Here is a 27,289-nt window from a genome sequence, read left to right as displayed (position 1 = left end):
TATTCTAGATTATAACACAACATTAGTTTTAGTGCATGTGTAAATAGTTCAAATAAATGTCAATAAGTAGCACAACAATGATATGATAAACAAGTCAACCTCATATTAGGTCCTATGTCAAAATTTCAATAATGAAGAAATGTTGTAATTTATTTGTAGTATAATGCATTTCATTTAATTTTTTACATCATAATATTGATTTCCATATTCATGATGATGATTAACAAGAAAACAAGTTTCTATTATATGTTTAAAAAGTATCAATATGGTTTAAGAACAAATGTTATTTTCAAATGGGTTTTCCCCAATTGATCATCAACTTTAGGGAATAGTCAAAATATTGCACAAATGTTGTCAAACAATTTAACTAACATAGTATTTTTTTTTTTTTTTTGACAAACATTTACATTTAAATTTGTAATTACATATTTTTATTTAAATATGACACTTTTAAGTCTTGTTAATATCTAAAAATAGTATAAATAGAATAAAAGTAAAATAATATTGAATTAGAGTATAATGTTAAAAATATGATTATCATCTAGGTATTTAAATTTATTATCAATTCACTTAAGAATTATTTGGACCTTTCTTGGTCATATGGGCCTATGCTCTCATAAAACTAAGATCCAACCTTTAATTCAGAAGTAACATTCTATTTTGGGAGTTTTTTTTTATAAATGTATGACTCTAATTTAGATTAATTATCTTATAATTTAAAATTTTATTTAACTCATCCTTTTATAAATCATAGATAACTTTAAAGTTTTTTGAAAACTTGAGATTAAGATTGTATCTTCAATTTTATTTAAGAGTGTGATACTAAAACAAGATTAAGATTGTATATTTAATTTTGTTTATATTATGATATTAGAACTCTTCAAATATAAGATATTTATCTAAATTTAGACCTAACTCAAAAAAATTACTTGTTTAGAAAATAGTACATTTAAAATATTTTAATATTAAATTTTTAATTTGGGAAATTTCCTTCTAAGTACATTTTACATTTATGATCATTATGAAATTAACCTTGTTTCCAATTTATGTTAAATTGTTTGTCTTTAAATAAATTTAAAATAATTGGCAATTCCTTTCAATCTTGGTTTGCTTTATCCAATTCTAGACTATTTTTCCAAGTTTGTGATTATTGAAATCTAATTAGTCAATGAAAGATTTTAATAAAATCCACAAGGCCAAAGCAGCCTATGGAACCCCAAGCTAGCACACACCCTCAAGCAAGAGGAAGAGAGCTTAAGATAAGGTCCAAGACAAGCTTCTTTTCCATTTGCAATGCATTGCCTACTTGTGAGTTACATGATAACCTTCAAACATTACTCTCACATAGAGTTTGGTTTGGTGAATGTGAGACTTACCATTGAATATTTTATTTTTTTGACAATTTCATAGTTTACCCATTAGAACTATGTATTTAATTGTTTAATATTTAGATATTTATTTAAAAAATAAGATTATATTTGTCTATCCTAAGACTGTATTAATCATACTTTTTTATGTATGAGTTTGTTAATATACTCTTAGTTCATTGTCCTTAATGATTTCACCAAAAATCTTATTACTCATAGTTATGATTCAAGTAGAATTTCCTTTATTACGTTGAAGGTGTCCCTATACTAAAGAAAGCAAAGTCACTTTCAAAATCAATGGTCAATAACTTAGTAGAACAATGCATGATGATTGCAGAAGTTTCAACCGTTGATATTTTTACGTCATGTTTTTGTGGTTCTAGCCCAATGCATAAATGTTTTAATACTATTTATGTTGTTCTCCTTGCAACTCCAAGTTCTACTTCAAATTTTTCTTCAAAATGATTGAAATATTGACTGTTGTTAGTTCATTCATTTGTTTTAAAATTCAACATTTTCTTTTAACAGCTAGTGTTTTTTTTCCCTATTTATTATTAATAATTTTAGAGCTATTCCTTTCTCAGCATTTTCCCTTGTCTACCAATCACAACACGACTTCATAAAATCCATATACTTTTAACTTTATAACAGGATTTTATATGCAAGTTTATATATTTGTAAGATAATCATCAAGTATTGCTTTACCCTCTTATGTCTTATCTTTCCAGTGTTTGTCATAGATTAAAGTTTTTTATTTGAATTTTTTACAATTATATAAAATGTCTAGTTTAATTTTTTTTAGTATATTAATAATTCTTTTAAAATATTATAGTATTTCATGTTTGAAATAATTTAAAATTTAAAATTTAAGTTATAATAATATAATGTGTAATTATATTAATATAAACATATATAATTTTAAATTATGTTCATTTTTTATAATATACAATTATAATAATATGGTTTTAAATCATTTCTTCATAAGCAAGTGCAATTATGTGCAATAAATGCAAAATAGGCTTTAAAATTTCTTTTCAGGAACATGGCAGTGCATTTTACACAACTTGAAGTATCCTTTAATGAAAAAATAATTGAATTAATCTGGTGTTTTTTTTGTTTGGAATATTTTCTGTAATATATTTGTGTTATCTCTTATATCACTTTGTACTATATATTTAATTTACATTAAAATTAAAATTAAAACTATGTTTAATATTATATAATTATAACAATTACATATTTTAATTTTGTTATATAGATTAGATATATACAAAATCTAAGATTATGTATTATATTTTAGGATTAGGATAATAAATAGGATCGTTGTTAGGGTTAAGGTTTGCATCATCATTGTTGTAATCACCATTGTTATCTTTAAGGTAAGGATTAGGGTTTATGATTCTAATAATGGTTAGGTTGCAGGTTTATATCATCATTGTAATTCGATTAGGGTTCATTATTGGGGTTAGGGTTACAATAAGAGGTTAGGATCTACACTATGGTTAGGGTTATAATTAGACTTATTGTTTTGGTTATGATCTTGCTTATGAATAGGATTTGATGCTTGAGTCAAGGTTAGGGTTACTTTAAGGGTTGTGAATAGGGTTTAGGATTACAATATGATTAGTTTAAGGGGTTTCATCATGGTTGTTATTATGGTTATAGTTATATTTGAGGTTAGTTTTATGGTTAAATTGTAGGTTTTTTGGTAGGTTAAAGATTTAAATAATGGTTTAGATTTAAATTGAATTTTTAACGAAAAAGTTGTTAGTTCATCGAAAAAGTTGTTAGTTTGGCCGAAAAATTGTAAATCCTTCTCGTTAATTATTTAAGGTGAGTTTTATGTCACTCTACTTTTACCTCTTATTTTGATATTTATTAGTTGTTATCTCCCTTTTTAACTATTGTTTTTCTATTTATTTTTTAAAATAATTACTTGTGATCTCCACATTAGCTCATGTTATTTCTATTTATTTAACTTTTGATTTTTAAAATTGATTTAGATTTTATTTTTTAAATATATTTTTTTATATTAATTTAGTTTTTTCTTTTAATATTTTTTTTTGTTTCTATAATTTATTTAGTCAATAGAATATTTGTTAGACTCGTTGCTATTTTTTCATATTGATTTTTTGCACTTCTCTTATTAGTTTTTCATAATAGATTTTTTTATGAGGTTTTTTGAAATGATTTTTTTTTTCATATTTGATAAATTAAATTTAAATAAATAATATTTATTAATCTATTTAAAATATTTTAGTAAATATTATGTTATTTAAATTAAAAAATATTTATAATCTAATTTGTTCACATAAAATTATATTTTAAAATAATAATTTTATTATCGAACACGTATAGACTTATCACTGCAAGCACAAAAACATACAACTAATTTAACTGGACGAGGGTCTATGAAAAGTGGTCCTGCATAACCAGCATCAAATAGAAACATTCACAATGTCATATTATATTGCATTGCCTTGTTGCCATCAAGAAAGAGGATAATTCACCCTAATTTACCGCCACAGCGTTCAGAACCATCTGAAGTGGTGGAAGAAGTCAAATCGCCAAAATTTAAGAATATCAGACTGAAACTCTTATTTCTTCTTCAGTCAGTCGAACTCAGTAATGCTTGTTTATTTTTCACATTACCTGAAAGGCATCAAGAAGGAAGCGGAATTTTGAGAGGCCAGGAAGCTGGAAAAATATCATGAAATTTATTGACTTCATCTACATTGATAACAAGCGTTAAGGAAGGATCTGTTTACAACGATAAAATCGGCGAGCTAAGAATGGAACATTTCACAACCTGGAAGTTTTCATTTCTTAATCAAGCAATCCAGTTCATCCATACATCTCCACACACGGCACCAATAATGTAAAAACCATTTACTTTCCACATTTTCTGAAGAAAGCATTGAGATCGGAAATGAACTTTGAAGACCCAGGAATCTGGAAAAAAAGATGAAATGTATGGACTGCATCTCCATAGAAAAAAAGCTCTACTTCCTTGTTGATCTTCCTTAGATTGTCCACATATCTGAGCTGCCAATCTTGTAGTGGGTCATGGCCTCCTACCACCACTAAAAAGGGAGGGAAAGAGAAGTTGGATATATCGGGAGCGTTGGGCTCAAACACATTGGCTGCAAGGTAGTCCCTGTTAGCACCCTCTGGAAGAAAGGCCTTCCAATGCCAATCTGAATTGTCAATTGAAACAATTGGTGCCCCAACAAGCCTCAATTCAGAGGGGGTCCTTTCCTCCCCACCAAAGAATGGCTGTATCAGCACATTCCCCACTACTTTCAGAGGGCTAATTTCTTCACCAGATGCAGCAATCCTGTAATCAAGAAAAAATTTATGTTCAAATTTCTGTCTTGGAAAAGTCGGGCATTCATTGCTATGAATCCAGGAATGCAAATATGGTAAAAAACGTATAAATACTGGTAATTTTTGCTTCATTATATCCATCAAAATTGAAACACTTGACAAATAATTGTCGGCAGAATTTTAATTGTGGGCTATGATGAGTTCAAACTGCAAGTACGATTCTATCTGATACGTTTTTGGGAACGAATCTGTTTGATAAGAGCCTAGTCTCAGGTCACATGGTGTAGAGGTTGATTTTATATGAAATGCATGGATCTATGTCCAAAATGATACCTGGAGAAGACCATTAATGTTCTAGTAGTCAACCCCTTAATGGAAATGACCAATAAGATGGCCAGTAATCTAATTCATCCATTAATGCTGCAACGGTTGTGATATAAAAACTGTGTGTTCATTCCAGTAGATATTTGATGACGTTTTTCTGTAATGATTAAGGAAGACATCACGGTGAATCTCAAGGTTGCAATAAAAGCTTACTCCATCAAATTAAGAATAGTACTATCCTGAGATTTCAAGCTTGGCAACTTATTTTTTTATCTTTTTTAAAATAGAACTTGTGCAGAGGTATCTCCACGATCAAGCCTATCCTCAATCTGCCTTTACCTTAATTTATCTTAATATAAGATTTAGGTAAAAAAGGTATGAGTAGGGGTAAGACAATCTGCAGAAACCATGTAAGTCCGAGTCTCACAGTTAAAGCTCCAGATTAATGGCTAACAAACCCCAACTCATGCCAACTCCATCCCTCATGGAGAGTAAGCTTCAACAACTACAGTGTTAGGGTATGATTTGATACATCTAGGGGAAGAGATCTAGTAGCTGTCAGAGGTCAAATGATCGCAAGGATTTCGGAATAGATACTTCAAAACTACCACTTTAAAAGAGTTCCAAAAAATTATATGCATGTACTAATAGCTGATAACAGATGCACTAATTGCCAATTACACATGTATTAATAGTTGATCATATTTAGCTTTCTTGATTGCTGACTGGTCCATTTGTGTCAAAAGTATTGTTTTTTTGTTTTGTGAGCAGCTATGGCAGGGTGAACATGATGGGTGTGGGACAAGTGTTTTAAAATGACAATTTTCAACCACTTCGTACTCCACAGTCTCTACAGGAGATCTGTAAATGCCCAAATGTGTCGAAAGCATTTTTTTTTGTTTTGTGAGCAGCTATTGCAGGGTGAACATGACGGATATGGGACAAGTGTTCTAAAATGACAAATTTCGACCATTTCGCAGAGTCTCTACAGGAGACCTATAAATGCCCAAATGTTAAAACCTTAACTTTAAACTCTTGAGTCACCTTTAGAAATACATGGAAGAAGTGAACATAATTTGACTTACCATTTAAGAGATCTAGAGATTTCTACCCGATATAACAGGGTGTCTACATAACTTCATCCTAAAAGCATTCATCGCAGTGTAGGAGCCTGTAGCACAATTTATAGTTCAAGGTAAAGGGACATTTAATGATGTTGTTTGTAGTAATTATGGGAATGAATGATGTTAATAAATTTCCATTAATATCTCTTCTGACAAACCCCGGTACAGGATCAAACCAATTGGCTCAGATAGATCTACGCCCAAATAAAATCCCAAATTTCGAAGAAATAAAAAGTGGCCAATCAAATTATCAAAAATCAGATTGGGGATAAAGCTTTAAATGAGTAATTCAAAAAATTAACGAATTGAGAAGCGAAAAGAGCCATTGAGCTGTCCTTGCCTGCAAGCCAGATGATGAACAATATTTGCCCCAGCGCTGTCACCCATAAGAAAGCACTTGGAGAAATCGGCCCTAGCGGGAAGATTGTCCCTTCCGTCTGCACTTCCCGCCCACTTGACAGCTGCAAAAGAATCCTCATAAGCAATCGGATACTTATTTTCGGAGCCCTTCTGTAATCCACGGACACCACAATCACTCTCCGTCTCCTCGCCATCCGCCTACAAAACATATCATACATCAGAAAAGAAGGCGTAAGCGACGAAAACCCTCCGCCGTGAAAATAGAAAACGATCGGCAACAATTCGTCTTCTTCTTGGCGATTCGAACCGGCGATCTCCTCAGGAACAAAGATCCGCACCCACACGCCTGTGTGCAAGTCATTTACAACGTCTTTGGTGTAAACCCCACGATCGGGCTTAGGGTTAGCTGCTACCTTGTATTCCACAAAATTCATGAGCCCACGGTTAAATGTTCCGTTTTTCTTCCTGGCAAAATCATTCACGCGTTTGAGAAAACTGCAGACAACTCTCATTGAGAGGGGAAGCGAGGCCTCTTCTGTAGCAAGCCTCGAAATTGAGCTTTCATCTTCCTGCGCAATCTTCAATTTTTTGTCCCTCTGCTGTTCACTGCAAATCATACAAAATGTTTGAATGCTTCAACTCAATTTATAGTTTTTTTAAAAAGAGAAGGCAGTAATCAGACTACTGCGGGAAAAGAACATCCCCAGTTCACTGAAAGCTTCCAAAATGAAGCAACTAATTCCCCACTAAAGCAGCCATTAAAAACACTAAAACAATAGGTCAGCAAGCCAGTAAATCGGGGTCCATTGAATAAAGCCTTGATTTTGCTCTGTTCCCTCCATATTTACATGTGCAGCCATTTATTGTTATTGTGTTTGGTAGTTTCATAACACGTTGCAGGATTAATGGCTGCTACAAAAGTCCTCACGGGCCTCTCGCTATTTTTACCTCTTCAATTTTGGACGATGTGAATATATTTGTTTTTTCTTAATAGATTCCATAGGTGCACGCGTATCGGTTCCTAAATCTTCCATTGTTAAAAAACTACTATTCAATTGGTTGGGTACAATTGGTGAGGATGATAGTGTATGATTGACATTGCCATCAACCAAGGTTCAAACCTGTAGAAGTGGGTTTGGGCTAGGTTTAGATATACACTTACTCATATTTAAAAGATTATATGAAATTTTAAACGTTTATATCTGTTTTCTAATTTTTTATTATTTTATAAATCACATTTTTCTCCATTCTATTGGTCCACACTATTTTTGGTGGGGAGAAAATTAATTTTCTTCAACCAAAAATACAAATATTTTCTAACAATTTCATCTGCATTAATAAATGTATTAATTACAACTTTATCTTTTCCACATTTGTGACAAGTTGCACAATCTATTAAATATTTTTAATTTCTTAATTTAAATATATTTATTATTAGTTTTACATTGATGTTTATTTTTGACTATTTGATATAACTTGTTCCTAAAACTTCATGTAACGCATAAGTTCAAATTATATATATATAGATATATGTCTTTTTAATATAATTTCAATATGTTATATCTTTGTATTTTAATTTTAATTTTTTTTTAAACTTTACTTTTTTAATAAAAGTAGTTAAATTATTACTATTATTTTACTTTTATAAAAATAAATTAAACAATATTATTTTTTAATTATATTTTATAATAGTGTTTGTAATATGCATAATTGATAAGTGTTACAATTTATAAATTATATCATTTATTATTATTATTAATATTTTTTATTTAAACAATTTATCATTTAGTTTAAATACATTTAAAACTTAAATATATATTTTACTATTAAATTAATAATTATATTTTATATCAAAAAACATACTAAAAAAATAATCACAAAAAAAGAAATAATAATTATTATTAAGTTTTTATAAACTATGTATTAAAATTAAATAGTTATATTTTATTTGTTATTTATTACATCATATTTATTCATCAACATCAAATTTATATGCATTACATCTCTTTATTATTTACAAATGTACATATTAAATTATATAGATATTATTTCATAATTAAAAATTACTTAATTTTATAAAAAAATTGGAAATACAAAACATTAAATAGTAAACCTTCTCTAATTGTGTAAAATTAAACAATTAGTTTTACTTATAAAATATTTTTATATTTCAATACATTTCATTTTTTCTTATAGAAATGTCAGTTTTAATACAAAAGTTAAATTCTTAGTTTCATTAATTAAAATATAATATATTTTAATTTTTTATTATAACCATGATTTTATTTTGACTATTTGTTTTATTAAGAAAAATAATAATATTTAATTCTCTCTCTTTCACACACACAACTTATGTTGGTATCACTCTATCTTACTATTTGATCTCTCTTCCTCTTCCTCCTCTATATTATCTATCCTTTTTTTTCTCCGCATAAATGTTTATGTTGTATTCTTGTATACTGTTATTTATCTCATCTATATCTCTATCCTAGCTTTTGTCCAGTGCTAATGATTAAAAATAGTGTGAGTTTTATTTGATAATCAAAATAAGAATAATATATAGTTGGGGTAGTTATTCCAACTACTTATGGTTCTCTAATAGCATGCATGGTATGCTTAAACATATAATGTGATAGTCCAAATGCTTCATCACTTCTTCAAGTTCTATAATTCAAATATTGGTATGTATATCTTTCCTCATTGCACATAATTTAAGTTGTCAATGTAGAAGTTGCAAATTTTTCTAAAGCATATGTATTGATCATAGTATGATATTAAGTACTTAGTGCCATATTGGAGACTTTGGCCTCTTATTCTTGGGCTTAAATGCCCAAAGATATAATAATATAGCATGAGAACTTAACAACAAAATATAAGTCATCCTATCAGATCACAAGTGCATTTCTAAGCAAAAATTAATGCATTCACGATGTTAATTTAGATTCTCACTCATCTACTCCTCTACAACCATTATGTATTAGGCAAGAACTGTGATGCATTGCGTCTCTTGTTGGAATCACTCAATCTAATTTTACAATTAAATTAACTAATTATATTAAAGAATTAAAACAACTTCCATAGTTCATATTAATTTTTAATTTTTCATGAATGTATAAATCTTATTTAGTTTTCATTTGATTGGTCAATCATATTTTTTGAATCTAATTTTTTTACAAAGTGTACTATACAATGGTCATTAATAACTTGTCAATCAATAAATGTGACAAGAAATAAATGATGAGATTAATAATCTTTAATTAATAAATGTGACAAGAATTAATTTACCTACAATTTCATACAATTTTGTGGGCTTGAATTGTAAATGTGAAATGATTATGAATCAATTGTTTTTGTTTTTATTAAGGAAGGATTTTTTTATGATTTTTATATTTTATGTTATAAAAAAATATTTACTATTATTTAAATGGTTAAAAACAATTGAATGCTTATCTTTCATTGCATTATTTAAATTATTTAAATTTAATTTATATTCATGAGTGATATTATGTATTATTATTTTTTATAATTGTTAATATAAGTTAGTGATATTATATTAATCTTACAATTTATTTATTTTCCCTTAGTTTTTAGTTTTTTATTAATTATTTCTATCATAGATTAAAAAAAAGTTTGAAGAAAGAAGAAAGCTAATTTGTGAGTCTTGGGGAGGGTGGGATTCAAGTCTAGTCGAGCTTAACACATAAAATTTTCTTTTGTCATGTTATTTTTTTGACAAAAATAAATGCAAGTAAATCGAAAAGAAATGACTACAATTTAAAATTTTAAAAAAAGACTAATAGATCAATATATTAAACAAAATGGAAGTAAAATGGTGGTGAACCTTTTATATTAATAATTTTAAATTCTTTATTACTTTAATTCATTCAAACACTTTTTCAATCAACATTGTTAGTTTTTCTTTATTTTAAATTGGATAGTATCACCCCTTTCATTAACCCATGTCATTCTATACTTAAAATAAAAATTAAAGTTTGTCAAGTATAAATATTTAGCAATTTAATTCTTTAAAAATACCAATTAGCTTATTATTTTAATATTTCGTATAATTTATTTATAAATTTATTTTATTTAAACAATACAATCATACTAATTTCATTAGATTATTGACATGAACTTTGATGCTTTGCCTCTCTTGTTTTATTTATTTCAATTATAAAATTAAATTAAAAATTTAGATCTAATTTTTAAATATAATTTAATTTTGTGAAATAAAAATAATAAAAAGTCAAACTAATTATAGTAAATATTTTATCAAAAAAAATCTAAAACAAAAAAATGGCGAGCAGAGTAGTCATTAATTATACGAATAATTCAAAGAATGTGACAAAAGACAAAATTATTGGTCTGATTTCTGGATTAGATTGTGTTCAATTTACCATCAACGTTTCAAATCATATTACATGATTCATCATCAAGATGAGAGAGCAAGAGATGCAAAACCAAGTATCATGTAGTATGATTTGAAACGTTGATGGTAAAAATTGAACACAATCTAATCCAGAAATCAGATCAATAATTTCAATGGATTATGGAAATGTGATATCTTTAAAAGACAAAATTTCACATGAACAACACTGGATAGCTAAGAAATTTGGAAATGTTGAGAAGAATGCTAAACCTAGCATCTGTGTAGTGTCGCATCTACTACCGAAAGTCTAAAACCCTAACAAGGAGAGGAATAAGCTGGGGAGAATTCATCATGTTGCTTCCCCTCTCAATGTCTATCCTCTTGCAAATATCAATTATGTTCTAGAAACCTCAAACCCGTTCGCGGTCCTAAGTGCGCAAAAAGATCTAAAATATCTAGACGCGAAGCAGGCGATCCAAAAAGAACCAGGGGTTGCTTCAGTGGAAACCCTAGTTATCCCAATAGATAATTCAGAGAGTATAGGAGGCAAAACTATGTCAAATGTGGTTGGGGATGCCAAAAATTGAGTCATGGAGGTCCCAAACTAGGTAACTTCATTCCAATCCCATCAAGAGGAAATAGGCAATCCTCGAATATATTTCCCATCTAACAATTATGAATCCTCTAAGCTTTCCAATTCTCTGGGATCTCGTAGAATTTTCCCTATCATTTTTTCCATAGCAAGTCTAGATAATCAAATTAGGTTTTCTAATCTCACTAAATATTCAGAAAAAAATAAAAATGAGTTGTTCTTTCAGCAGATAGGTTTTCTTTCTGACATTACTATGGATCCTTCGCACATTTATAAGAGTCAACCTAGGAAGAATGAGATCTCAAGTCTTATTGCTTCTTATGCTTCACCCAATACATATGTTCCACCTCATCGCAGAAACCCTGTTTCCATTCTCCTTGTTTACACTAACATTCAACCCAAATCAAATCTCGAACCCTACCCCAACATCTCAGAGGATAAATTCCTTATCATTAGTAATCATGATAGTGAATACCATTGGAAAGAGTGCCAAAATGTTGGCTTATTTGCATTCTGGAATGATCCAAAGTGTGAAATGCTCAATCTCATGAATTGGTTATAGGAATTCTGCAAGAACCAGGTAAGTTTCTCTCACCACTCTAATAGATTAATATACTTACATTGTAGTGATGAATTTGTCAAACAAGATTTCTTTTATGTCTCTAATTGTTTTTTTAAAGTTTATGTTGTGAAATTCTTTGAATGGATGCTAGATTGTAAGGAAGATATGTTAAACTTCTTGATCCCAATTTGGATCACTCTTCAATCCCTTCCACTGGAACTTTTGCATGTAGAAATTATTAGGAAAATAGGACTCTCTATTGGTGATTTGATTGGCATGGATGTATCTTTTAGTTATTACAATAATATCAAACTTCTGATCAATTGCAAGGCTAATAAATTGGAATTCAAACCTATTAAAGTAGTAATAGACAGAGCTATATATAACCTAAACTTCCACAAATGTGAAGATGAAATCTCAGAAATTATTAGACTAGACAATGATAAGAAAATATTATTTAAAAAGTTGCAATTAACTATTGATCTTAAGAACACTTTTCCTATGATGAGCATAAGAAATCAAAAAGAGTACCAGAGAGATTCCTTTCATAAGAAAGATCTATAGATGATATACCAGGATACAATAGGGAAATCAGAGCTAGTTCTTGAGAGGGGGAGCAGCTAGAACAAATAAGATAATTTAAGGTCAAACCCATTGATAGAGATTAAAAAAAACCTATCTCCAACTCCTAAGGAAGTACAAAAGAAAGCAACAGAGACAACACAAGAAGATGAAAAGAAATAAATTCAAAGCACAAAAGAGGAAAAATAGTCATTATCATAATTTAGCAAAGAAAACACTAATGAACCAGATATAGAGGAATGTAAAGAAATTAGTCCTATTTCAAAATTATAGACTTCTTGTGTAAATCAAAGCTCCAAGGATCTTAATAGAGATAAGAGAAAAAGTAATCAAGATATAGCTAATATAAGGCACCAAGGATTAGTCACTAGCATAAAAAAACTCAAGAAAAAATTTCAAAAAAAGTTAAAAAGAACAAGAATATAAGTATTATAAATGAAGAGGAAAAGGCAATGGAGAAAATGGTGAATTAGCAAGACAAAAGGCCACTAGATAATGTGGTTAGTAGCATAGAAGAAAAAAAAAATTGTCCTATTTGTAGGTGAAGAACCAAAACATGGGGAAGTTAAATATATAGTCGAGGAAATGGGAACTCCACAGAAATAGATAGAAGATCTTGTGAAGGAAATTAGAATCACCAATAAAGAGACAATCAACAAGCTTACCAAATTTTGGCAAATGCCATCAACTAGTTCAGAATTCCTTGATCCTTTTGGCAATGATCACAAGGTAAAGAGATGTGAATAGAGAAAAAGAAAAAGATCGTTAACACAATAGTTTCAAGTATTTCTAAATAGAGATACGATATGGGATGAAGACTTGGAAAGAGAAAACCTAAACAAGACTGAAATAGTCAAATTGGAATCATTGATTGAGGAATTGATCCAAGTATTTGGCTTTGAGAATATAGATAAGAGCAGTGAAGCATAGAAAGAGAATCTCATACAATGAGTGTTAAAGTTAGGAGGAGACAACTATACTTGTGAAGACTTAAAAAGAGATTTGCTAAGTATAGAAGGTGATGACAAAAAAATGAAAAGTCTTGCAGATAACGAAAGATGCACTAGTGAGAGCACACAAAAATGACTTTGAGGGGAGTGGTCTCAGGAAGTTACCATCAACAAATGATGGATTTATAATAAATCAGTTAAGTATTGTAGAGAAAATATTGCAGGAACTAGAATGTGAAGAAAAAGAAGAAAAAGAAGGTAAACAATCTAAAATCACTTTAAATGCATAGGAGAATATAGAACAACTGGGAATCCAGATGAATCAGGAAGGAATAAACTCTCCTAAGTATGGAAAAGTGAAAACTAAAAGAGGCAAGAAATCCCTTAAGGAACTCAGAGAAGTAGATGCGTAGGCAAAAAAGCAGCAAAAGATCAATCAATTATTTAACCTAGGGAAGAGGAAGATTCTTCCCAAAAAAGCATGAAGATCACCACTTGGAATGCTAGGGGCTTAAACACACCTAACAAGAAATGATTACTAAAACAAAACTTTAAACTATTTGAATCTAAAATTATTATACTACAAGAAACAAAGTTAAATAAGGAAGAAGGAACCAAGCTAGAAAAGAAGATAGGTAGTTGGAATATTAATGTGCATGAATCTAGAGGAGCATCAAGAGGTTTAGGCATTATTTGGAATCCCAGGAAAGTGTCTCTAGCTATTTAAACATGAATAGTCATTGGATGAGCAACAGAGTCAAAAGCATCAAAAATAACCTTCAATTCATTTTAGTAAACATATATGGCCCAATCTATAACACAGATAAAAAACTTTTATGGGATGAAATTAGCTTATTTATCAACAATCATAAAAATGAACTCATCCTTTTAAGTGGTGATTTTAACATTCTCTTAAACATAAATGAAAATTTTGGAGGTATCCAATAGTCTTCCCAAGCCTCTAAATATTTTAAAAACTAGTGTGATCTTAACAATTTGATTGGCATTCCGCTTTATAATGGGAAACATACATGGAATAATAAAAGGAAGGATTTCTCTTATATAGTTGAGAAATTGGATAGGTTTTTCCTCAAAGGATAACTAAGTGATTTTAACTCTAATATCCAATCCTCTATTCTTCCAATAGTAGGATCTGACCACTATCCTCTAAGGATTGAATTTCTTGAACCTTTTAAACTAGTTAGAAACCCTTTCAAGTGTGAAAATGTGGTTTTTAGACTTAAACTTTTTAGAACGTATTAAAGAATGGTGGAACCAAGGCAATTTTAAAGGATCTAGAATGTATATTTTTGTCTCAAAAATGAAAATGCTTAAAGAAAACATACTTAAATGGAATAAAGAACACTTTAATAATATATTTAAACAAAAATTAGAGATTGGGGAAAAACTAAAGGAACTAAATTTAGAAGTAATCAAGAAGGGTATGAATAATGATAGCTTTTACCTAGAAAAAGAATTACTAGCCAAACAAGAAAGCATATTGGCAAAAGAAGAAGTCTTTTGGAGACTAAAGTCAAGATAAATATGGCTAGATGATGGAGATTGAAACATGAAATTCTTTCATAACTCCACTCTCCACAATAGAGCCAAAAGTAAAATAGTTAAAATCAAAGATCATTAGGGTATGATCTAGAGGATATTTTCACAAAAAATTGAAGTATCTCCAAAACTCCAACAATTAGTACCATGTTGAAGTCCTCAAAATTTTGAGTCTAATGCAACTTGAACGGACAAAAGCGGAATCCATATGCTCAAGTTATGGCCAATCAAAGGTTGGTCAAATGCTGGGTCAAAGGCTATCAAAAAGTGACATTTCAAACCCTCCAAAATTGGTCAAATTTGGCATCAAATTGAAGGTCTCGTTGAGAGCTTTCTGACGATGTTTATTTTGTCAAAATCGGAGCTTAGATGTAAAAGTTATGCTAAATCAAAGTCGGTTGACCATCAGTTGTCCATGTGGCAGTGGAAGGAAAATAATTGTTTTAAAAAAATGTGGGAATTTTTATTTTAAATAAAATAAAATTTGGCAGTGGCCAGTAGGGGTTGAACTCTTGATCGCCAGCCAGCTAAGCTGAGCGGTGACCATTATGCCAAAGTTAGCATTTAACATCATATATAGCATACTGCTATTTAACTTTTCAAACAACCACCTATCCTTGGTAAAAGGCCACCAGCGGGTTGGAACCCCTGATCGACAACATACCAAAAAGTAATGCCACCACTACACCATGCACACAATTTAAAATATTAGCGGCCAATAATGTATTTAAGTTGTAACAAACTACCCAAACCTTATTTCAATAAGGTTTATTGTTAATTTGTTATTATTTTTAACCTCAAACTTGCTAAGGGACAAAACTATAAAATGGAAAAATGGGGTTAGACAAGATGTAAATGGTTATGGGGACTATTTATGTAAAAAAAAAAATTGTTTTAGCCTATTTTAGGCTAATTTTATGTATAAAAAGAGGGATAGGAGGCTTTTTCAAGGCGTAGAAAATTGGAAAGTCAATTTGAGAGAAATTAGAAGAACGACCAAGCTGAGAAGGAGAGAGAAAATTTTGGAGGACATATTTTTCAGTCTCATACATTGAAGCAAAATAATGTTGATGTATTTGAAGGCGTTGATATTGTAACACATTGTAATTGATTTTTTGGAGTTAATCAGATCGGTCCACCAATTGGAGTAGGACTTAGAGGCATAGTCCAGACAAGGTGAACTCTGAGATCAAATTGTGTTGTGCCTCTTATCTCTCATTTCTTTTCTATCAATTGATTATGTGTTGTTCTTTTTTGCATTTTCAATTGTGTTAATTTGCTTCAGTAAAAGCATTAATTTAACTTTACGTAATTGATTAAAATTCCTCTATATCAATCCTAGATTCTTCTTCTCTATAATTTCAATGGTTTTAAATGCATAGCCATGCAATTACTGCTTGGATCTAGGATGAAATTAGTATTTGGATTAAAGTTATAAAACTTGTAAATCCTAGTTTACAGATTAGGGTATTACCATTGAAAATCTGGATAAAATAGTTGAGATTTTAGTGAGTTATTTTCAGAATACTTTAAACAACAATGATAGCTCGAATATGGTAGCTCAATCCAAAATGCTCAAAGCCATAACTAAAGTAGTTTCATTAGAAGATAATAAAACTTTAAACAAACATATCACCTTGGAAGAAGTCAGATTGGTGTTATTCAACATGAATCCTGACAAATTCTCTAGGTCCAGATGAATTCTAGACATTTTTCTACCAAAAATGTTGAGAAATTATTGGTGTAGATCTTTGGAAAGCTATTGAAGCTTCAAGAAATGGTGGATTGTTGCATTTTAAAATCAATTACACCTTTCTTACTTTGATCCCTAAAAAGGAGGATCCCGAAGATCCCAAAGATTTAAGACCTATAGATTTATGCAACACTATCTATAAAATCTTATCTAAAATTCTAGCAAATAGACTTAAATTGATTCTTCCAAAAATTATATCTGAAGAACAAACCAATTTTTTTCCAGGTAAATCGATCCTAGATGGAATACTTATTATCCAAGAAACACTACATTTAGCTAATAAGAATAAAGGGGCAAGCATGTTCATGGAATTAGACATCCAAAATCATATGACATGGTTGACTGGAGGTTCTTATGTAAAACTTTAGAAGCCTTTGGTTTTTCACACCAATGGATTAACTTCATATATCAACGTATCTCTACCACAAAAAAATTAGTCCATATTAATGGTACCCCAAGGGTTTCTTTGAAACATCAAGAGGCATTAGATAAGAAGATCCCCTATCTCCATTTCTATATATTATCATGGTAGAAGCCTTTGGGAGAGAACTTACAAAGGCTCACATTAAAGGGAAAATTAAGGGTATAACTGTAACAAAAAACATCCCAAACATTACCCACCAACAATGTGCAGATGACACCATTACACCAAGTGAAAGTACAACGAAAGAGGCTCTAAACATCAAGTCTATCATCCAATAATATATGGTAGCATCAAGTCAAAAAGTAAATGCCGCAAAATCTGAAATCTTTTTTATTAATACTAAACCTGAAATGGAAATGTAGATCTGCGATATTATGGGGTATAAAAGGGGCATTTTTCCATGTAAATACCTAGGTATCGAGTTAGAAAAATGATAAATCCAATAAGGCATGAAAAATTATTCTAGATAGACTAGAAGCCAGGATAGGTGGCTGGAAAGATAAATGGCTTACAAATGTTGGTAAAATCACCAAGATTGGTTAGTGTTGTCTACTATCCCAACGTATCCACTTTCCTACCTTCCTCTATCTAAACATATCTATAAGAAGCTCGAAGCAAAACTTAGAAGCTTCCTCTAGAATGATTGTGAGGACTCCAAAAAATTAGCCCTCACAAGATGGGATAACATATGTAAACTAAAGGAGTCTAGAGGTTTAGGTATTAGAAACTTATGTTCACAAAATGAAGCATTAGGTGCTAAAATGACTTGGCGCCTCTTTGTAGAAAGGGATAAAAAATAGGCTAAAATTATGTATAGCAAGTACCTTAATGCTACTAATCCATTTTCCATCTTTAGGATGAAGACCCTTCCCAAAGGATCTAAAAGTTGGAATTTTATAGTTAAAAGTCAAGCCCTTATTAGTAAATATCTCACTTGGGTAATTGGAAAGGGGGATGAAGCCTTATTCTAGGAAGATTCATGGGATGGGCTTCCCCCAGTAGACAACTTAGAGATGCCTATAAACATCAAAGAGAAATTTGTCAAATTATGGGGAAGCAAGGTCAGTGATTATAAAACCAAAATAGCCTTGAATGGAATCACAAGTTGGGTATGGAAATCTATGGACAATATGAATTTGGATCCAACAATAAATAAGGTATACGAAAAGATAATCTAGAGTAGGAAAATTAAACAAGTGGAAAGGAACAAAAATCTCATTTTGGCAGCATCAAAAGATGACAAGTACAGTGTCAAAAATGGATATAAAGATCTCAATCACCCTTAAAGATGGGAAGAAGTGGAAATCCCACTTAAACTCTATTGGGATTCATCTTGTCTGCCAAAGGCAGGTTTCTTTTTATGGCTAACATTTTAGAATAGGATTCTTACAGCCGACGAAATTCACAAATTGGGCATTGAGGGCCCATCTAGATGTGTGTTATGCAGACAAAATAGCAAAGACACAGATCACATCTTATATAGATGTCCATATACTCAACATTGTTAGGAATAGCTTAGACAAATGTTGGGCTAGAACAACCCCATGCCAAACTCCTTAGTTGATTTTCTTAATGGTTGGCCTACAGACATCAATAAAGGTATCTATAGTAGAAATTGGAATATTTGCCCATCTATCCTCATGTGGGAGGTTTGGAAAGAAAGGAACAGAAGAACATTTCGTGACCTAGATATGTAGCCAGATGAGATTATCAAAAAAATAGAAGCATGTGTATAGTTGAGACTTTAAATTCTCACCTTAGGAACTCCCAAAAAGAAGAAGGGTCATTCTCAAGCTAGGATGGGTATATTAAAAAGAAATGGATAAACCTTATTAATCCCTCACTTACCTATAAAAAGAAGAATAAAGAGGTGAGGGAAAATTGTAGATGGACCCCTCCACTAATGGGATGGGCCAAGCTAAACTTCGACGGGGCCTCAAGAGGCATTCTGGGTTCAACAGGTATCAAATGTATCATTACTAATGAGTCAGGCAAATGGATTGCTAAAGGGGATAAATTTATAGAGCCCACAACTAATAATTTGGCTGAGCTAGAACCCTTGCAGGAAGGGTTCCAACTTTGCCTAAACATAGGCTTATCCAAGATTATCATTGAAGGAGACTCTCAGATTGTATTAAATGCAATTAGGAAAAGAGAAACACCCAATTAGGTCTTAAATTCAAAATTAGAAGAAGTTCTTAATATTTTGGATCAGTTCATAGATACTCAAATTTGTCATATTTTTTGGGAAGGCAATAGGAAGGCAAATCAACTAGAAAACAAGGGTGCTGACAGTGAAAATTCTCTAGTCATCAATGATTAGTAATCTTAATAGGAGCCACTGACTCTCATAATATTTATCAATATTTAAATGTAAGCATTTTATTATACTCTAATTAGCAGTTTTTCTATTAGTAGACTATGATCTAGACCAACCTTAAGAACTTCTTGGTTCCATATATACTATTTTAACAGTATACCCAACTCTAGTGAATCTTTTCAGTATACATATATAGTTAAATATTTTACCCCTCATTAATATGATTATATCCAAGTGTATTCATATATTATCGCTTATACAAAAAATATAGGGGTAGTCAAAGAGTAAGTATGGATATATCAAATCAAAAAAATTGTAAAATAGAGTATTAAAGGGTCTTCCAATTTAGACAACCTATTCTTTAAGAGTGGAGTGGTATAAATCATTATAAAGTCTACCAATCTACTATCAATAGATTAATCATCATTGGTTCTAAATTCAAATGTCATGGTTTTTCAACCCCTTTTAATTTCTCTAGTTGGATAGTTCTTCCTTGTCTTTCCAATTATGGCATTACACTCTCCCCCATCATGAAAGTTATGTAGTGATGTCATGCAAGTGGTATCAGCTAATGTCGGGCATGTTTCCAAGTTCCTCTAGATCTTTCACATGTAGAACTCTACCTCTTTAAACCCATTTTTTCCTTGTCACTTTCATCTCACACCTGCCTTTTCCTACAATGGACACCAATATCTGTGTTTTCCACGTATTAGAAGTGTGGACTATGGATTTTTGTGGCAATGTAAAACCTAAGAGATGGAGTCAAGTGCTAAAAATGGTCGATGATATGATGAGAATTGCGGTGAGACATGCCCTAAGAGAAGGATTTTTTAAATATGATTTCACATGGAGAAAAAATAGCGATATTATAGGGGCATTCATTGGGTGTTTGGCTAGAGCTAGAGTAGATAAATGGGCTATGGTTAGACTCTATTGAAATGTATTTGATCTTGTTTGTTGTTTGGGTTTGGAAGAAGCCATCAAGAGTTTAGATGAGAAACTCAAGATTCCCCTCCCTGAAATGTGTATGGCACATCCTCCTAGGAGTTTCAATCTAGCCATAGTACCAAGATGACCTTCGCTGGCTATTTGTGAACATGTAGCTTTTAATTTGGTATAGCCGAAGATGGAATCTAGGATCCAGTTTCTCCTTAGATGGAGAGGGATAGTGGAGGATAAAGGCAAGGCATGGATCAAAAACTACATGGGCATCTTCAAATCTTACATTAACTTGCACGTGGAATTGGAGAATCTGGATGCACTGGATTTTTGCACCCCCAACATTGAAAAGTCTAGTAAGGAGAAGAGTGTCTTCATATTCCCACCACACTTCCAATCAAAAAACCCCAATGATATCATCAAAATTATTATGGTCTTTTGGTAATAGTAGTATGAGATTCACACTAAGTATGGAATTCTAGTTTTTGAAACTCCACTAGTCGGGTTGAGGGTTTTTCCTTGTTCTGCCCTCGACCATGTGTTCTGGCCCTCTCCTTTTTTTGGTCCTTTTCATCTTTAGCTATGGTCTGTAGGCTTTGGTTTCATAAGTTTACTAGATGGTTAAGATTAGGGTCAGTAAGGAATTTTTTAAAATTTCTTTCTTTGGATGAATAGTAAGGACAACATGATATGTATATTGTCTATGAATTGTATTAAGGTTAATATGAGTAGTAGCTTGTAACAATGTATGCTGGCAGCTTTCTACGAGGTTAGTCAACAAACTAGGATATAATGTGAAGTAGCTCAGAGATCCCTAAATCTGAATCTATGTAAATTTATAATGATACTAATATATATAAAGTTTATATGAGTGATGAGTCTTATTTTGTCCTCTGCTTTTTGTGATTGGCATTATATTGTATCTATTTTGATATTGCTTAAGAAGTATCTTTATCTGCCTAAACAATATTGGGGTTTGTCTCAGTTGCAAAAGTAGAAATGTATGGTGAATTCAAAAGGATAAAACTATAATCAGGTAGATTGAGTAGGTTTGGAATAATCTAAAGCACCCTAGAAGGGCATCAAGTTAGTATAAAGAGTAATACGCAGAGGCAATTTTGATAAATAAATTCTCAATTTGATGTCTATTAAGGGATTACTTAAATAAGTAAGGGTAGGTTTCTTATTGCATAGAGGGAAAGTTCTAACTAATAAAGTAGAACATTTCTAATTCAATACATTAGAACTTGTTTAAGTAGAAGTTGTAGTAATTGAATTTGTTTTGTGTTTATGATTAAAGAATGTTAGGATCAAATGCTCACTAGGAATAAATATGAGATCAAAATGAGATATTACAACTACCAATTAAGATTAACATTGCATTAATCTCCTAGATGGATAACCAAAGTTTAATTCAGTAATAGAATTCAAGATATCAACTATTTTTTAACTAACAGTTCTAACATTTGCTTCAAGCTATATTTTTTGAGTAGCAGGGCAGTAAGGAGAAAGCATCTTAGGCAAATAACTTAGAAGAGGTTTCTACTAAGTGTTTAAGGCCTTGTTTGAACCAATCATATTGGATAGAGGGCTTTAATGGATTGATAGAAGACCTTTAAGATCACATTATTCAGAAAAAGACTCATGTCCTTCTCCTTGTAATGAAAATAAAATGTTGGTAAATTACAATTGGGGTATGCCCCTTTTAACAACATAATAATAAAGGACTACGGTCTCAGACAAGACTAGTTGTTTTCTTATCTGTTCTTTCCTACCAATGCCCATTTGAACAGAAAGACTTTTTTATTTTTTATTAGGTTATAATATAATCAAGGCTTTAATCGTTTACTGATAGAAAAAAATTATAGTAAATATTTTAAGTCTTATTGATAAAACAATTTATATTATTATTTTGTCTTTTATTTTAGTCATATTAAAAAAAATGAATGTACCTTATATAATTTTAACTCTCATTAATTCCATGCACATCTAATCCTAAAACTATTTTAATTTAGTTGTTATTACAAAACTTTATATAGGCCACAATTTTTTTGTAAATGCACCAATCCATGTTACAAGTAAAGGTATATTTGACCAATGTGACTAAACAATTGTACCTACATTTCCATTTTTAATAGGAAACAAGTTGCAACTAGATTATCTACTTTTAAAAAAAAATCAAAATCAAAATTAATGTTTACAACTACTACCTGTTGGTGTAAATACGTACTTTACTATATACACTTACTTAAGTTTACTTAGGTTAATGCATTAGTTAATTATTTTGCATTATTTTATTATTTTTATTTGTGAGACACTTGGGAGTTTGCACACCTTTTGAGTTGTCATGTAGATAACACAGGAGTACACAACTCTATTTAAGCACATGGTGTCTACAACACTATTTTGCATGTCACATCCTTGTAGGCTTATCCTCTCATCACCGCACTTACTTCCGTGCTTAATGGAGGATAACCCATATCTGGTGGACATGTGCTTGGTTGTATGACACATCATGATGCTAACTTCTATGCATTCTAGAAACTCTCATGAGGCCTTTATATTTAGGCACTCCTAGTGTACTCTCAAGAGGAACCTGTTATTGAATACATTGTTATTCTGATCATACTCTCTCTCACTTTGGTCTACTGTGTACTTGTGTTTGAGTTCTTAGTTCCTAGGTGAATTTTTCCCTTAGGAAAATTCTTACATGGTATCAGAGCAACTTGAAGATTTTCTCATCATAAGTCGTTCGAGACCTCTTGCTTGCTTCATCACCTCAGCCTGAATCCAGAGTGCTGCAGAAATTGGGAGCGTCTAGCACCAGATCTAACCTTGCCATTGTGTTCGAAATGCTGAACTATTGAAAATTGACTATAAGCACGCCTACTTTGACCCAAAGTTGTTCGTGAAGCAAATTTTATTTCCAAATCGGAACCCAGAGGCCCTGATTTGTGGTATAGGTATGATTATTTTTCGCAGATTTATTTGATTTAATTCAGATCTGCACATTTTTATTTTCTTTATCATATTTTCCATCAGAATTTTTGGAATTTTTTACCTAGCAGAGAAAAAAAATTCAGCAGACCCGGGTAGTGACATCCCGAATCTGCCATTTGTCGAAGGTTTATCTAATTTGTTGCAGGAGGATATTCGCTGTTTTAGAAACACAGCGGCCGTACCAACAAATTTCCTCTAAAACAGCGGCCGTACCAACAAATTTCCCCTCTAAACTGCTGGGTGGGTATTCTATTTTTTGGCAACCTCCATCGACCGACCTAGCCACCAACAACTGGCAGTCTGCAGACTTAGTTTGTATTTTGCGGTAGTTTAGTTTTATAAAGTGCTTTAATCGAACCCACCATACATGTGGGACTAAAGTTCCAAGAAATCCTTGCTCGACCCTGACAAATCCATCGCACAAAGACTAAAAATCGGCCGCAGACTTCCTTCCCGGCCCTATTTTTTCTCACCATCGTTTCTTCCATTTTCGGCGACCACTGCACTTTCTCCGGCACGATTTGAATACTTTCGGCAACACTGATTCTGTCTGTGATTTGATTCCCATCCGTGTCAACTTTCTGCCCACGCACAGACTATTCTGGCGACCTACGCAGACTCCAATTCCTTCGTCATAGAAAAAGATTTGGTACCTCTGCTACATTTTCTAGTTCCTGGTCTACTTTTCGGGCATGAGGGTAGTTTTTGCACCGACTATCGAATCTCGGCATTCGAATCATTTCTTCGGCTCGAAACTCCCGCCAACGGCTCACTATCTATCTTTTTCGACAGGAGTACAAATACCGAGTCATGATTTCCTGCCCACGCAGCTTCAAAACCCTCAAACATGCGGCAAGATTTAACCCTGCCAAAGTGAGCGCAAACCCTGGCCATACACAACCTGACACGTGAACACGACAGTTACATGCAGGTTTTCTTGCCAACTGCCCAACATTGCCATGTTAGCCATGTGGATAGTCGATATTTTTCCACGTGTACCGTTCATACAGTATGGACGACCACCTCAATGTGCCACATCACCAAAGGGTGTCGACTTTTTGCTGACATCATTAAAACACTGTCTTAAATTTGATGCCCATTTAGACGTCACTCTAGGGTATTTTACAACTATGTTGATGGTCGTTTGACCGTCAAATTTAGACTCACAATTTTCCTTCCAGACCCCTCTCCAGATTACTTTTTAGTTGGGCAACCTGACTTTGAGAGCTCGTATCTTGGACATCCAGACTCCAATTTAGGTGCAATTTTTTTTGAAATCAGGTAGAATTCCCTAAATTTTCAAGTGGTGGTGTTGTTTTCTTGTTTTGGTGCATAGATTTTGTAGAAATTGTATTTTTTGGTGATTGTACCTACATAATCTTGCATTTTGCAATTTCAAAAGCTCTGTACAGGCACATCTGGTCACTTTTCATGTTTCATTTTTTTTGACAGTACGTGTTTTTTTGTCTACTTTCTAGATCTAAAGTCAGATTCTAGGGTTGTGTGGACAAATTTTTCACTTTCAGAATTAGGCCTTCTTTAGTATTGTAAAGCTTTGGTTATTTTTCAAAATTGTTGTAAATCGGAGCTACAGTGCTTAAGTGACAAATTTCAACCTCATAAGGCAATTGTAAAAGCAAAATCAAAAATTCCACTTTGTTCATTTTGACAAGTGGCCCATTGTAAATGCACTACTTATAAAGTGCCATAGCATCTTTTTTGGGGGGGTCTTTTGATTGAGTGAAAAGGGGGGGTGTGTACTGTGTTTTTTGTATCTCTATTTTGTGCTCCTTCATTTTTGCATCATGGGTTTTAAATGTCCTCCTTTAACTTCACACAACTATTCTACATGGAAAGATATTGCATGGAGTAGATTAATGGAAAAAGGATATAGTCTTTATGTTGATGGTACAATTACCAAACCTACTGATCCTAAAGAACTCATTGATTGGACAAATCAAGATCAACAAGCTTTAGGTGTAATTAGGAGTTGTGTACATGGGGATCTTCTCTTTCACATTAAAAAATTGTGCATACTGCAAAAAGCCAAATCATGACGAGCATCATTGTAAAACAGAAAGAATCGATGAGTTAGAAAATCTACTCAAGAAGAACAAGATTCAAGTGCTAGGTACTTCCAAGGATTCTACTTCTACCTCTTCGAAGGGTAAAGGTCAAGCACTTATGGTCAACACAAATTCTTCTTCAAAATGGATACTTGACTTAGGTGCCTCTTACCACATGGGTTCTTCAAGTGAAGACTTTTCTTCATTGAAGCAGTCAAAGGTACCACACATCTTCATAGGAGATGATACTAAGATGGAAGTTGAAGGGAAAGGACATGTTGAAATGGAAGATGGGGAATTCAAATATGTTCTCTACATTCCAAATCTAAGCTCTAATCTCCTATTAGTTTACCAAATCACTCACCTTGGAGATGGTCATAAGGTTGAGTTCCTTCTAGATTTAGTGATGGTGCGGAGTCTCAAAGATGATTCATTGGTAGCAGTGGGGACAGTCAATGATGAGAAGAGGCTTTACTCCTTCTCCCACTTTGTACCTAAGAGTCCTTCTCAAGCCTTGTTAAATCACTCTACTTCAATCAACTTATGGCATGAGTGGTTTGGTCACCTTGACTTCCGCTCTCTTCAACAACTTTTCTCAAAACACATGGTCAAAGGTCTACCTAATATCAGCTTTTCTAAGGGAGAATGTTCATCTTGTTTAGTGGATATGAATCTCAAGGAGAAGTATGATAAAGGGAAGTCTTCTCGGGCTCCAGTTGTTCTTCAGCTAGTTCACATGGTATTAGTAGGACCCTTTGCAGTGACTTCAGTCAGCCAAGGCCATTACATATTCATATTTGTTGATGACTTTTTGAGATTCACTTGGGTCTTCTTCCTTCATCACAAGAATGAAGTAGTTCATAAGCTTCAAGACTTCAAGGCTCATGTTGAACACAAGTCAAGGAAAACCATCAAAGTACTAAAGGTGGACAATGAGAACAAATATGTTGATAGAAGACTTAAGAACTTTTGCAAAATTGAGGGGATTGATCTTCAGAACTCACCAGCATTCAGTCCGCACAAGATAGATGTTGCAGTGATGAGGATTAGGAGTCTCAAGACCATGGCAAGTTGCATGATTAAGGCCAAGTCTCTTGATCCTACACTTGAAGTTGAAGCCATTAGCAGTGCTACTCATATACTTAACAGGTCTCCTCATCTTGCCTTAGATGGCAAGACTCCTTTTGAGGTAGAAAACTGGTTGTGAGTCACCTTAGAGTCTTCGGTTGTCCAGCATGGGAAAACCTTTCTTCTAGGAGTTGCAAGGCACCGACACCTAGGCCTTGTACCTTTATTGGTTATGAAGACAATGTGAAGGCTTACCAACTTATGGATCTAGAGACTCATGAGATTTTTGTGGAGAAGGATGTTCACTTTGAGGAAAGTTCACCAAGCTTATCCTCTACTGCTCTCCGCACATCATACACAGTGGAAACTGATAGTGACACTAGCAATAGTGCTTCACCAGGTTCAGACACGTGGGGTTCTATTGACAATTGCAGTGAGAGGTCACATTAGTCTAGTCCACATGCTTACATTGCCATAGTGAAAGGTCCATCTCAGCATGGTACATCTTGTCTTCCAGCTCCAGCTTCACTTGACTTGGAAGACAGACTTGAGGACTTACATCTTCTCATTAATGATGATACCTCTATAGTTGTTGTGAGGGC

General features: G+C 32.2%; 1 pseudogene across 1 annotated transcript; it reads right to left on the bottom strand.

The window, feature by feature from the left end:
• Window positions 1-3,777: 3,777 nt before the first annotated feature.
• On the bottom strand, window positions 3,778-7,495 carry LOC149569980 (putative carboxylesterase 18; annotated as a pseudogene). Its single transcript, XR_016362831.1, has 2 exons — window positions 6,483-7,495; window positions 3,778-4,704 (listed from the first exon to the last, which is right to left on the bottom strand). The product of XR_016362831.1 is annotated as a putative carboxylesterase 18 (transcript).
• Between the last annotated feature and the right edge of the window lie 19,794 nt (window positions 7,496-27,289).

This window comes from Cupressus sempervirens, chromosome 3, assembly GCF_028749045.1.
Source record: "Cupressus sempervirens isolate cs-2001-9-10 chromosome 3, ASM2874904v1, whole genome shotgun sequence".
Taxonomy (NCBI): domain Eukaryota; kingdom Viridiplantae; phylum Streptophyta; class Pinopsida; order Cupressales; family Cupressaceae; genus Cupressus; species Cupressus sempervirens.
This window is presented reverse-complemented; position numbering and strand designations above follow the sequence as displayed.